Source organism: Indicator indicator, chromosome 29 (genome assembly GCF_027791375.1).
Source record: "Indicator indicator isolate 239-I01 chromosome 29, UM_Iind_1.1, whole genome shotgun sequence".
Classification (NCBI taxonomy): domain Eukaryota; kingdom Metazoa; phylum Chordata; class Aves; order Piciformes; family Indicatoridae; genus Indicator; species Indicator indicator.
The window spans coordinates 1,993,864-2,002,721 of record NC_072038.1 but is presented as its reverse complement, the minus strand read 5'-3'; positions in this window follow the sequence as shown (position 1 = coordinate 2,002,721).

Genomic DNA, 8,858 nt, shown 5'->3' with positions numbered 1-8,858 from the left:
TACCCCTCCCCAAAGGAGTACAATAAAAATGCTCCTCACAGAATTGGGAATTTAAATGCAAATACTATTTACAAATCTTTACATCATTTACACAAATGCAAACCACCCAAATTCACATTTCAGCTTACAACAACCTCATTAAGCCCAAAACCCTTCCAACAACCCAGGCTTCAGTGCCCCCCCGGGCTTCCCCCCAGCCTCCCTAAGATATTCCATACCCTGCAGCTACCAAACTGGCTTTGCCCAGGCTGAGACAGGCAACAAACCTTCCCCAGATTGCAAGTGATAAAGGATCCACACTGGGGAGAGAGAGGCAGAAAAGGGAGGAACTGACTCTGCAACCTGTTTATGTAGCAGATGCAGGGCTTATCAGATAAAATAACAATGGGTGTCAAGTGGTTCACAGTAATAAGACAAGGAACAAGAACATGAACAGAGAAGAGTTCACCTCACCATAAGGAGAAACTTCTTTACTGTGAGGGTGACAGAGCACTGAGACAGGCTGCCCAGGGAGGTTGTGGGATCTCCTTCTCTGGAGACTTTCAAAATCCACCTGCATGGATTCCTGAATGATCTTGCTCTGGCAGGGGGGGGTAGACTGGATGATCTCTTGAGGTCCCTTCCAGCCTCTGTGATACTGTGATAAAATTTCCTGCACCTATCTAGCCCCATGGAGGACTTTCCAACACTATGGTTAAGACATCCAGGCTTAAATCCACAGCAGTACTGATACTGAGTTTCCCAGTGGGAGCTAATTTAAGCTACCTGTGCTGAAACAACATCCTTATTGAAAGGGTCCTGCACATACTGACCGATAGCTAAGGGAAGGGCTCAGGCAACGGCACAATGCCAAACAGTTTAGTGGACACAGGGCCAATGAAAGAGATCAAGGTGGTGTCTCAGCAGCCTAAAGGGAAAGAGCCTGCAGAAATAAAAGCAGGAAAAGGAAATCAGAACAACTGCTCCTCAAACTGGGTAATTTCTTCCCTGCTGCCTGTGCTCTCAGAAATGAGAAGCTATTGGGAGATCTCTGCAGAAGCATCTAGAGGCCTTATCAGCAATTGGCTAGGACAAGAAACCATGGTCCAAAATAAGCTTTCCACCTGTAATACAAGTGTCTGCATCATGATCTAGTCTCCAGCCTAGCTTTCAGTTGGTGTTATTTGCTCAGGATCTGATCTATGCAGGTGTATGAATATGGATTGAATGAGACCTTTTTCTCCTGAATAACACCTACCTCAAAGCTTCAAGCACTGCTAAATGCCTTCAGTTATTCATTGGTAGCCTCTACAGGACAATCATGTTGTTCATGTATCTCAGATTGCACAGTGCTCCCTGTGGTTTCTGTAGAATACAATCTTATCTACCTCATCACCTGGGTCTCTCCCCCTGTCTGGTAAGTTAGAGCTGATTGCTTATCTCACAATGTAGAGAACATGAAAAAAGTCACAAGTTTTGAATATTAAGCTTCTAATCTAAAAGTTCTCAAGGATGGTGAAAGGAATCTTCATTATACTGCTGGATTTAGCAGAAAAAGCTGCAGAAGCTTATCAGAGATCTCATGACCTGCCAGAGAAATCTCAATGGCCTCACCGAAACAGAGCAGCCTAAGGAACACTAAGGATGCTTTCACAGATGTGTCCCAGCAAAGCACCTTTTCCACTGTATCTTCCCAGCCTGCTACCCCTGTCAATAATGGGTAACACTGTAGACAACTGGGGACTGACACACCCGGGGGACTTCACTCCTGCAAGTGTCACTGTGTCTGCCTACACAGTGGCTACGCCTCAGGGTAAGGCTGAGGACAGTGCATCCACCCAGATCACTGGACCAAGATCTGAGGGACAAGGAAAGGATACTGAGTACCCACATCCCTCCTGTGCTCTGCAGCATGTAGAGCGCAGCCCTCTCCCCACACAGTCAAACCCATGGGGCTGCTCAGCAGAAGGTGGTTAATGATTTAGCTTTGGTTTGGAAACAAGGTAATGAGGGCTTCTGCTCTGAGCTCTCTGCTCTTTGAGCTGGGTCTCACCTTTCCCACTTTGCAGTCATTCTCAGAAACAGCAGGAGCATGGTGCCAAAAGCTAAACCCAAATTCCAGAATGCCACCCACAGACAATCTACTCCTCAGTACTGGGGCATTCAAAGTCTTCTCTGACAAACTGACCTGTCAGCCCATCTGTGGACTTGAGTTTCCTCACAGCTCAGATACTGCAGACAAGGGAACTGCAATTCTTACAAAATTAGTTGACAATTGTTCAATCTCTATGTTAATGGGCTGAGAATGTATTGTCAATTACCCAGCTGCCCCACTCCTTTTTTTTCATGGTGCCAAGCTCCTACAAACCCAATTGATTTCCTGCAACAGTTCTGGAAATCTTCTTGGCAAGGCAGCAAAAAGGCTCCATGACAGCCTAAGGCATACAGGAACATCTGGGCATTCATGTGGGGAAGTTTGGCTGGAAAGCTGTCTTTCAGAAAGGGACCTGGGGGTGCTGATGGACAAGCAGCTGAATAGGAGCCAGCAGTGTGCCCAGGTGGCCAAGAAAGCCAAAGGCATCCTGGCTGGGGTTAGAAATGCTGTGTCCAGCAGGAGCAGGGAGGGGATTGTCCCCTGGGACTCAGCTCTGGTGAGGCCACACCTCAAGTGTTGTGTCCAGTTTTGGGCACCACAAGAGAGATGTGGAGGTGCTGGAAGCAGTGCAGAGGAGGGCAAGGAATCTGGGAAGGGCCTGGAGAAGAAATCTGATGAAGAGCAACTGAAGGAGCTGGGGATGGTTAGTGTGAAAAAAGAGGAGGCTGAGGGGAGACCTCATGGCTGTCTACAACTACCTGAAAGGAGGTTGTGGAGAGGTTGGTGCTGGTCTCTTCTCACAGGTAATTAGTGATATGGCCTCAAGCTGCCACTGGGTAGGTTTAGACTGGACAGTAGGAAACATTTTTTCACTACAAGAGTGGTCAGACACCGGAATGAGCTGCCAGGGAGGTGATGGAGTCACCAACCCTGGCTGTGTTTCAAGGTGGTTTGGATGTGGTGCTTGGGGATATGGTTTAGGGGTGACCCTTGGAGAGTAGGGTTCTGGGTTGGACTTGGTGATCCTGAGGCTCTTTTCCAAGCTGAATGTTTCTGTGATTGTGTGAGATATTGATGCATGGCTGGGCAGTTTCTTGTCTGGGTCACAGTTACTTTGATTCTGTGCATCTCTTCCACTTTCTCCATCTAGTGGGAGCTGCTGAGGGAGTTTGTCCTACCCATTAGAAGTGCAGATACTTCGCTGAGAAAAACACTCATCCAGTTGTGTGTGACTGGGACAGGCTGGGTGTAGCTCATTGTAGCTGTACAGACCTTGCATGTCTTTACCTCCCTAAAGGCAGTACTTGGCCAAGTTGGAGCCATGCCTGGACAGTCTTCCATGGTGCAGAAGGCAGCCACTTGCACTTGCAGCAGTCTCTTATGGTGCTGTCCGTTGTATTTCTGTTGTGACAGGCCTGGCCTCTCATGTGAAGAATCACAGGAAGACAATGGTCCACAGGAACAGAGTTCCTACCTCAGCAGGTCTCAGCTTTTTCCAGCCTCTTAGGGCTGACTAATGGGGGGAGATAACAAAGGCATCCCTTTTAAATGAGCATTGTGGGCCTTCCACAGGAGGCTCACAGATGGCTTGTGAGTGAGACCATTAAGTTCATGCTGTGCACCAGAAACAGTACAGGTGGCCTTACCTGTAAGCTGCAGGCTGCTGCTCTAGACAACCTTTGTCTCCCCTGATTTTGCAGCAAGCTCATCCATGCCAAGCCTCCTGCCAGGGTAACTGCTGATGACATGAGATTGAAGAGACAAGGTGAGATCTGTGACACCTGGAGATCTCCTGCTGTTTGCTTATGTGAATTCTCTCCACTTTTGCAGAAGATGAAAGTTTAATGCCATTGGTGCCAATCTTCAGGACAAGTCACAAGAAAGAGTGGGCAAGCTCAGTGCAAGGGTGGAACCTGCTTAGCTTTCATAAAGCAGAGAGATTCCATTGATCACAACACTGTTTTGATATCCACCAACTGGATGTTCACCTCACTTCAACACAGCATCTCAAAATGTCTGTGAAATCCATGCTGTGGCTGCTCTAGGCTGTCTGCATGGTTAAAGGAATCTAATGGGAGTAATCAAGGCACCCAATGCTACTGTGAGAGCATGAACCATGTGAAGGTGATCTTGATGCTGTTCTCCTTCAAAGACTTAGATGAGAGCTTATCAAATCATCTCCTTTCTGTACTGGAATTCACTGCTGTCCAGGTTAAATTGTACACCATACAAACTGACCTCCAAGAAGATGCTTTCTTGACCTTTTCTGTTTGATTCTCAAATGTTCTGACTGGGGTTGCATCAGCTGCTTCTCTCTGGGCAGAAAAGAAGACCAATGGGCCTGGAATGGATGGAAGAGGCTTGCAATCATGCTTCTTTTCCTGTTATTGCAACTGGACAAGAGGTTCTGGTCAGCTCAGTCCAGGGTGGAAGGAGTGGAGGACCTAAGAACGAGGCCTGAAGGTGATTTCAAGACAACGATGTGGAGATACCGGCCCTGGAATTTCTGAGTAGACAGGATGCAAGGAGATGACACTGCTTTTGGAAGCATAATGGAAGTTGAAGTTGGCACCAGGTCACAAACTTAAGAGCCTTTGGCAGTGCTCCACTTCACCTGTGCTCATGATGCCTCTACTTCTTCTCACCTCATGCTCACTGAACAAAAGGAATCTCATTGTAGGGATGGGACGTTTTTGAGCACACCTGGGTGTCATCACTTCAGCACTCTGCCCACATTGTGTGTCTCTGCAGGACTGTCTGTACCCAGGGATTCCTCTAATTCCGCCTCTTTGACTTTGCTGTGATTTGCTTCTAGTCCCAGTGGGCTCCAGCTCCTGCAGGAAATGGAAATAGAAGTAGCAGAAAGTCAGTGCCTGGCAGGAACTGTTTTCCTATTTGTTTTGCTTCAGGGCATTGATGCCTCTTTCAGCAGATCCCTCTTTCCAAGGCAGGTGTTACCTCGGCTTGGGTAAAGGAAATCAGCCAGTTTTGTGTGAGCTAGCTGGGAATTGTGGACATAAATCTGCATGGAGTCTGGATCAGACAATTCCTATCACAGAGTACTCCTTTGCAAGAAGCACAGAAATGCATCACCTGGGTGGACTGCTAATCTCTATGAATTAAGACAAACCCAAAGCATATGCTGTGTATCCCAGAACTCTTTACAAGACACCTGAGTGTCTTTATGATGAGAATTTCTAAAGCTGTGAAAGAATATTCAAGTTAGTTCATCTGCAAATATGAATTACTATAGCCTTTTTCTGAAGGGAAGGGTGAAAGTTCCCCTGAACTTCCCATGTCGCCCTTCAAGTCTTTTTGTATCTGCTTTTTTCCCAGTTTCCTTCTCAGTGTCTAATCCCTCCAAAGGGTTTCCCTCTGAAAACTGCTCCAGCAGCTGATGCTCCATTTTTGTGACCACCATGCACACTGATGCCAGTGCTGCAGTTTGCCATTTTCCCTCCACACCACTGGTTAATGCCACCTGCTAAAAATTTCAGGGGGGATTTATGGCTTTATATTTTATTTATCTGGTGTAAAAAGGAGCATGGGCTAAAGGCAGAGACCTGACCAAGGGTTATGCAGTGCAGATGCAGCCAGGCAGTTTTGGCTGTCACACGCACCAAGGGCTGGGTGCAAGGCATCCTGCAGCATCTTGGCTGACACCAGAGATTGCACTCAGGAGCAGGTTTATTTAGCATTACAGCTGCAGTGTTGGTAGTTAAACCTAGCATCTCTATCTGGCCTTCAAAGGAGCAAGCAGTTTGTGAAGTAAGATATGCACACAAAAGACATCACTTCTTCCTTTTGCCCATCGTTCTCTATTATAATTTCTACTGATTTGTCCACTGCAGCCATCAGCCTCAGCCACTCCAGCTCCCTTCAGTTCCCCATAAACACTTCCAACACCATGGGATTACATCAGTCACCTGTGAGACCCAAATGGTTGTTTTAAGGAGGAACACCACCTCTGGAAACTTAGCAACTTCATCTTAGACTTCCTCTATATTTTTTGACATCTGTATTTGAGGACTAAGAAGTCTTTGCAATGAGAACACTAACCTGATGACAAGGGTATGAATCATCTTCATGATGGGAAGAGGACTCAAGCCCAGAAATGAAAGAGGAATAGCTGCAAGTGTGGGAATTCTGCAAGGCAGAAGCATGATCAGAATCAGGGAGACAGGATGGTGTAATGTGCCCTCCATCATGGGAGGGTATGGGCTGTTGAGGAAGAACAGACATGGAAGATGAGGAAGACTGATGCTTTTTAAACATCTCCTTGATTGTGCAAAGCTCCAGTGTGAAACTAGATAGAGAGGAGAGGAGAGGAAAATGGGCAATGTTGTGATGGAGTCTATTACAGACCACCCAACCAAGACAAAGTAATGAAAGAGGATTTCTTTAACCAGTAAGAAGAAAGACAGAAGTCTCCTCTGCCTTAGGAAGGATTTCAGCCGTGTGGCCATCTGCTGGGAAGGACGCAGCACAGGGCAAGCTGTGACAGAAGGTCTTAGACTATGCTAATGACAAATCCTAATGTAAATATGGCAGTCCAGGCTGCAGCTACCACATCATGACCGAGTGGAAAGCTGGGGAGATAAGCTACAGATCATAAGACAACTAGATAGAACATACTTGGCAGCAGCTGTGGAGGAGAAAGATGCTCAGGAGAGGTGGCTAGGGTCAAAAGAAAATTATTGAGACCTCAGAACCAAACTACTTTGCTCTTCAAGAAGACTGAGAATTGCATCCTGGCTAAGCAGATAACTTCTTCATGAACTCACCCATGAAAGCATATGAATGATGGATGCAAGGACTGGCAATGCAACGGTGATACAAAACATTGCTTAGGCACTGAGGGAGGTAATGCACAACAGTTCTGCATGGATGATGCACAAGGGAGTTGAGAGAAAATGTGCCTACTGCTGAATGGGGGGGGAGCATCTAGTGACAGAGGGGAGTGAAGGTTCTCAAGCATGCAGGACCTCTTCTGCATCAGTCTCCATAGGCAAAGCCGGTCCCCAGGCATCTGCATCTTCCAATGGACTTTGAGAAGGAAAGGATAACTTAGTGAAGCTAGAATTACAAAGATAGGCTGGATGCATTCATCCCCATGGGAATGGGTGGTACTCACCAAAGGATGCTGAAGTTCCCTGGTGTAATTGCAGGTCCTATGTTTACCATGGGTGAAGAATGATGGCACACAAGGCAGGGCCCATGCAAGTGTTCTGCCCATCTTTAAAAAGGCAGGAGGAGGGAACAGTGAAACTCTAAGCTTCTCAGTCTCACTTTAGCTATTTGAAAGATCACACAGTATGTCCTCTTTGTGTTTATTGTGAAGGATGTGAAGGGCAAGAAGATAACCAGCCAACAGGCAGCCAACAAACAATCATGCTTGACCAACCTGGCTGGCTTCTATGATGAAGTGACTTGTGTCTTTTATCATTTTTTTTCTGATAGTTAGCATGACCAGAATTCCCTGAACACCATGAGCACGGAGAAATAATAACAGAGAACTTCAGCACTGTGTATGGCAAGTGATGGAAGGAATACAGCTTCACCCTTTTCACCTCTCTTGTGTTCAGTTTGGTATGAGTCAATGGTTCAGCCACGAAGGAAGACAAGGCCATTGGCAGTACCTGAACTGTCTCATCTTGCTCCAAGCATGTGTTAGCAGCAGCTGAACATACAGAGAAGTTTGGCAGGCCTCTATTCCTGTATGAAGAACTGTTTTGTGAGGGTTGCATGATCACACCAGATATTGAATACCCTCCGCATTGCCCTATTGCACTAGGCAAGAATTCAACATTACCACACTAGCCCTTTGGTAGTGGGCAGTCCTTTGGTAATGGGCAGCTCCTCTTCCTAATCCATGTGAAAAGATCACCCTTCTGAGATCTTCAGCTGTTCCTGTAGCTAGTATGGCAAGCTCAGGGGTGAACTCTGGCATCGGATTCCAGTCTCAAGCCCAAAATATGGGTGTTGCACACTGTTTTTGTAAGCTCTTCCCTGTGGCATTCACCGAGATATTTTAGTGACTGAGATGCAGAATAAACCTGGTTGGAAGAGATTTCCAAGCTCATCCAGTCCAACCTCAACCCAGCACGGAAGGGTCAACACTAAACCATGTCCTTAACCACCAGGTGCACAGCTGCTTAAACACCTCCAGGGATGGTGACTCCATCACTGCCCTGGGCAAACCATTCCAATGTTTGAGAAACCTTCCAATGAAGAAATATCCAGTCTGAATCTCCCCTGGTGCAGCTTGAAACCATTTCCTCTAATCCTGAATGAAATGTCCAAGAGGAGAATGTGTTTAGATCTGAAGGGTCTGGAGAAGTTGAAACTAGGCCAGCTGGGCTCTTGGATGCCCTGCAAACCTCCTTTTCCCATATACAAGACTGCCTGCAACCTCTGACACTCTGGTACAGGCAGCACTCTATTGTTAAGATGTTTCATAATTTTCTGATGGCATGGCAGTGCCAGACTGCAGATTTATCAGCACACGTACTATCTGCAACTGAGGGGCTATGTGTGATGGTTTGTACAAGCATGGCACATTGGTTTGGGGAGTTATGAGTAGGGAGGGCTATGGGAGCCTCTGGAATTCAAATCTGACAGAGGGAATTGGTTGTTTATGCAGCTGGTAATAGGAGCAAGCAACTGTAAAATGCAAGTGAAGAGAGGGAACAGTGAGAAAGCAGCTTCTTGGGCAATCACTTTAAAAATGAAATCTGCACAAACCCAGGTATTATCTAGGCATGCACAAAAGTCACCTCCATGC